The sequence below is a fragment of the Eptatretus burgeri genome, chromosome 5 (assembly GCF_056783735.1).
Source record: "Eptatretus burgeri isolate ZD-2024b chromosome 5, Ebu_testis_v1, whole genome shotgun sequence".
NCBI classification, from domain to species: Eukaryota; Metazoa; Chordata; class Myxini; order Myxiniformes; family Myxinidae; genus Eptatretus; species Eptatretus burgeri.
The window spans coordinates 58702923-58708911 of NC_140965.1; the positions used below are offsets into that span (position 1 = coordinate 58702923).

General features: G+C 39.7%; 1 long non-coding RNA gene across 1 annotated transcript; it reads right to left on the bottom strand.

The window, feature by feature from the left end:
* Positions 1–2605: 2605 nt before the first annotated feature.
* Positions 2606–5770, bottom strand: LOC147026507 (uncharacterized). The gene is made up of 3 exons (XR_015057934.1): positions 5519–5770; positions 3843–3875; positions 2606–2814 (listed from the first exon to the last, which is right to left on the bottom strand). It is a non-coding gene; the product is annotated as an uncharacterized LOC147026507 (long non-coding RNA).
* Between the last annotated feature and the right edge of the window lie 219 nt (positions 5771–5989).

Below are 5989 nucleotides of genomic sequence, written 5' to 3' on the forward strand. Positions count from 1 at the left end.
AATCAGAAGTGAAACCTACAGTTTTACAGTATTTTGTCTGAATTTATCCTGAATTCACATGCGCAGAGAAGCATGAGATAATATTTTTACTCTATCTGCCTGCCTGCCTGGCAGTAAAACAAAAACGAAAATCATTCCAAACAGGAAACTTACTCTTGTTAAGAATATCATGAAGGACACAAACAACATAACTCTTGTAATGTGTTAGATAGGGTGGTGTAATTGACACTACGTCAACGGCAGTATCTCGGTGGTAGATTGCGTAATTAATTTATTTAATGCGACTTTTACAATCTTTATTTTATTTAAATTGAATTACAGTGCTTATAAAAATGTCCACACCCACTTTCAAATTTTTCACCTTTTGTTGTCTTATAGCCTGGAATTAAATCGCATTAAATCAGATTTTTTTCCCATTGGCCACCTTTATTTACCCATTGTAACCCACAACTTCCAAGTGAAAAACAAATTCTACAAACTTCAGGAAATAAATTAAAAATACAAAACTAGAATATCTTGGTTGGATAAGTGTCCACCTCCCCTCCCCCCACCACTTCCCCCGAGTTAATACTCGGTGGAAGCACCTTTGGCAGCAACTACAGCTGTGAGTCTGTTGGGATAGGTCTGCACAAACTTTGCACATCTTGATTGGGCAATATTTGCCCCTTATTCTGTACAAAACTTTTCAAGCTTAAGTTGCATGAGGGGCATTGATGGACAGCAATCTTAAAGTCATGTCACAGATTTTCCATTGGATTCGCAGGTCCATTGGATTCGCACAATATCGCAGGTTCTGACTGGGCCACTCAAGGGCATTTAGCTTTTTGTTCCTTAGCTACTCCAGTGTAGCTTTGGCTGTGTGTTTCGGGTTCATTGTCATGCTGAAAGGTGAACTTCCTTCCCAATTTCAGGTTTCTTGCAGAGGACAGTAGGTTTTCCTCCAGGATTTTTCTGTGTTTTGCTCTATACATTTTTGCTTCTATCCTGACAAGTGTCCCTGCTGATGATAAACATCCCCAACATCCAAACAATAAGGGATGGTGTTTTTTGGGGTGATATGCTGTGTTAGGTTTGCGCCAAATGTAACATTTTGCATTTAGGCCAAAAAGTTCCATCTTGGTTTCATCAGACCATACAACGTTTTGCCACATGGATTCAGAATCTCTGGAGTGTTTTTTTGCATACCTCAAATGGGACTCAAGGTGGGCTTTTTGAGTAATGGCTTCCTTCTGAACAGGCCAGACTGGCGGAATGCTTGGAATATTGTCGTCACATGCACACAGTGACCAGTCTTTGCCATAAAGGCATGGAGCTCTTTCAAAGTTCTCATTGGCCTCTTGTCGGCCTCTCTGGTCAGTCTCCTCCTTGCTTGGCCATCCAGTTTGGAGAGACTGCCTGATTCTGTACAAAACATGTCAGTTTATGGTCGATTCTAACAGGCAGGGTCCTGGTGGTACTATATGCCTTCCACTTCTTAATGTTTGTCTTGACTGAGCTCCAAGGGATACTCAAGGCCTTTGACATATGTTTATACCCATCCCTTGATGTAGAAATTCCCAAAACTTTATCTTGGAGGTCTTTTGAAGGCTCCTTGGTGCTCATGGTTGAGTCTTTGCTGTGATATGCACTACCCAGCAGAGGAAACCTACAGGAAGCACTGCTTTTATGAAGAAATAATCAGAATCACGACAATTTAACACAAGTGGAGACCAATTAACTTGGTGTGTGATTTTGAAGGTGATTGGTTCCACCTGAGTTAATTACCTCCACTACCGAAGGTGAAGGAGGTTATGTTTTCATCCCTTTCTGTCTGTTTGTCTGTCTACCTGTCTCTTTGTTTGTCTGTATGTGTCCAGGATATCTCAGAAAGTTGTGGACAGATTCGGACGAAGCCTGGTGGACAGGTTGGGTGTGTCACGAGGACAAATTGGCTCGAGTTTTGCGAAAATCCGGATCTGGATACGAGAATTATTTAATTTTAAAGTGATTCTTCACCATTGAGAGATGGGACTCAAATACGATCAATAGCACGATATCTCAAAAATGTATTGGGCCAGATACATTCCCGTGGATCAGACATTACGGGGCAGAGGTATGCGCTCTACCAAGTGACCTAATTTACAATTGCTTTTATAATGGGGTGGACACTTATCCAACCAAGATATTCTAGTTTTGTATTTTTAATTAATTTACTGAAATTTGTATAAATTGTTACGATGTGCACGATGTGTAAATAAAGATGGAAGTCTGATTTAATGCAATTTAATTCCAGGTTATAAGGCAACAAAATGTGAAAAGTTTTTGAAGGGGGTGTTGGCTTTTTATCGGCACTGCATATACTTGAGCACTGTACAACACAAATCACATTCTTAATACCTCCAAGAACCTCCAGCTTTCAGTACATGGACATGTTAAATAAGGTGGTGTATAAGAGTGCTTCAACAGCACTAAACTTCTTGATTTTTTTTTTTTTAACGATCTCTAATATCATTATTATATTAAAATTGAAGCATATACTTTTGTGTTTTGTGTTTTGCATATATACATTGTAGTCAAGTTTGAATGAAAATAATTTGAGTTTTATTTCACTTATGGATCACAGTCATGGAGTGGCTTCAAAATAATAATACTGTGAAGCTGCTAAAGCCTTGTAATGTGCAAATGTTGAAAAGTAACGGAAGTACAGTATGACTTCAGGAACATCATTCCCCTCAACCAGGTCATGGCAATTTTGTGCTTCTGGTTCTCGTTGACCTTCTGTGAGCCATTTTTTTTATGGAAGTCATCACTCAGAATTTCACGAAGGTTGAATACCTGGTAATAGGGCACAGGTGGCAAGATTTGGGGTATCATCATGACAAGGAGACTACAGGCAGGATTAGTGTGACAGAATGTGGAATAGGCAAAGCTGACAAAAGCAAGTGGTATTCCTTTCTTCCTAAGTTTTCATCATTACTTTCTTCTATTCAGCCATGAGCCATGGTGAGCATTGTTGTTTAATTTGATGCAAAGAAGAAAGACCAGGATCACACAAATCCACCTATTTTGCTTTGCTATTTTTATGTGTGTACACGAACATACCTGATGTCACGTGTAAAAATGCATGTTATGTTTAATGTCTGAATAAGTGTCAGTGGTAGAAATGCATGCACGTCGGACGTGGATGGGTATCCTCGCTATTCCTGTCTGGTTATTTTAGCCCTTATGGTTTTGTGTTAACATGCCTAATATGCTTTAAGTAACTCCTTTTCTGGGTTATTGCAAACTTTGTTTTTTCCCCCTTCTCCATCACGCATTACTTTTCTTAGTTGTTGGTTGGTTTGTTCCTTTTCTGTTTTATCCCCACTTTCCCCTTCCTCTTCTTGCTGTGTTCCATTCAGCATGTGTGCAGCTTGTTCACCTCAATGTGTCCTTCTCCCGCTCTCCTTCATCTCACTTCTCGTCTGCTGTTCGTGTTTCCACCTTCCATTTTGTTCCAGTCCATTCTTCTCTATCTCTTCCACAAGCCTCAAACATGTGTTCAAAAATCTGGCACCATGAAACTTGGAATAACTGATGATTTTTCAAAACTTCTGAATAGATATTCCTGGCTTTATGTTCCGTTACGAACCCCAAAACCAAATGCTTCTACTTTGTTGAGGTCTGAATTATCATATTTCATTACTCTTTTTGGAATCCTCCTGCATGAAGTTATTGCTCTCATAGTTATATGTCCTAGGAAATTAGACTTCAAATGGAACCTGGAAAAATTAATTAACCACAAAATTATCACACAATGCATTACAATCAAATATAATCTATGATGGAGATTTTGATTAACCATTATAATAAAGGATGATTACCTCATCATGCATCTCCAGCAGGCAGGCAGAGATCTACAAGCAGACAAACGGTATACCAATGGATACCAAAATGGGTCCCAGCTCTGCAAATCTTTATATCAGTTATATTGAGGAACAGATTCTAAAACAGTTAAACAGTCCCACACCAGAATGATTTGGCTGGTATACATAGCAACTGCCTTGCTACCTCATCCAGTTTCAGAGAGAAACTTGAACGGTTTATCGACTTTGTCAATTCCTTCCAACTTGTCTTGATTTCACATATGACACTTCACGTACCTCTGTCACCTTTGTCGACATGAAGGTTTCAGTAAAAGAGAAAGGACTCATCACCACTGTCCATTGCAAACCTACAGATTCACACAGCTAGCTATGTAGCCAAGCTACATGCTATATTCATACTCCCACCCATCCATCCTACGTCAAAAGTTCAAATCCATGTTACTCCTCGAGAAATTCGAATTTCAAATCCAAATCAAGTCTGTGCAGTGACCATTCAGAATTCAAGTCGAAATCTAATGAGATGTGCAAGTTATTTGCTGAGCATGCCTTTCCCACCTCCATTATGGCTGGGGACACTGAAGCACACCTGCAACACTTAGAGACAGAGAGCTTTATCATCTTCTGCTGAGGAAGAAAAAAAGACTGAAGAAAGGATCCCATTCACATTGATCCTCGAGTCAAGATCATCAAACGAAGGAATTTCAAGAAGTTGTTGAGTGATCCTGAAACCTCCTTGATTTTTATTTCCCACAACCACCTCCTGGGTATTTCAAGCCAGACAAAAATTTGGGAAATTATATGGTTAAGGGACCATTACCCTTTGACCATTACCCAGGAACATTTCAGTATTCACAGGATTGATGTAACAGCTACCCTTTCACCAAGACAACCACTTTTATCTCAACACCCAAAAGTCGTGCGAGTCATGAACCACTTGGCATGCACCTCCACAAATGTCAATTGCAGAATCACATGCACTCTCTACAAGAAGATTTATATCAGTGAGACCAAGCAAAGAGGAGATGAATACTTCCATGAATACTTGCTCGATGTATGAACAACAGCAAAGACTTCTTCAAGCGGCTAGCTCGACTCTTCAACCATCCCAAATATTTGTTCAGTCAAATGACACTTTCTGGTTTTCTCTTACTTTCCAACACCATGGAGAGTTGAAAGCATATAAAATAACTAGAAGGGCACTCGGTAGAGTGCATACCTCCACAATGCAATGCCTGATCCACGAGAACATTTCGGGCCAAATACATTTTTGAAATATCATGCTGCATATTCTTTTGGGCCCTATCTATCAATGGTGAAGAATCACTTAAAAATTAAATAAATCTCTTATCCAGATCCAGATTAAGATCTTCACCAAAGTCTAATCAATTCGTCCTTGTCCCACATACAACCTGTCCACCAAGTTATATCCAAATCTGTCTACAACTTTTTGAGATATCATGATATATATATGTATATATATATATATATATATATATATATATATATATATATATATTTATATATATATATATATATATATATATATATATATATATATATATATATATATATATATATATATATATATAGTTATGGCTGTGGAAATTCGCAATACACCATAAAGGGTCCATAGATCAGTTATGACGTGAAGTTCATGTGTAGTTAGTCCACACCTGTTGTTTAGGGGGAATATGTAGAATTCATCCGGGCTGCGACGCTTTGAGTTAGCCATTTTTCTTTACCTGTCGTTATTTTGGAACAACCACGCCATCTCAACAACCACGCCATCCACACCACAACGCCACTAAAGGAGCAACGAAACCAGCCCCTCCCCAATTTCTCCTCCGGTAAACAAGTTTGACGGTTGGAAACCAGCCCCACCCCAATTTCTCCTCCGGTAAACAAGTTTGACGGTTGGAAACCAACTCCCGCCCCAATTTCTCTGGAATGTTCCTCCCCCACCCTCGCGCCGCGAAGGGCGGGGCGGGTGCAGGAGAAATAAAAGTGCAAGAGGAGCACCTGGAAAAGAGCGCGGATAGCAGAGACTTGTGGCAGTTGTGTGGAAGTCTTGGTCGTCGTGGTCTTGGTCCAAGTCTTCGTCGTAGACAGACTTGGGGCAGTTGGGTGGAAGTATTGTCTTCGTG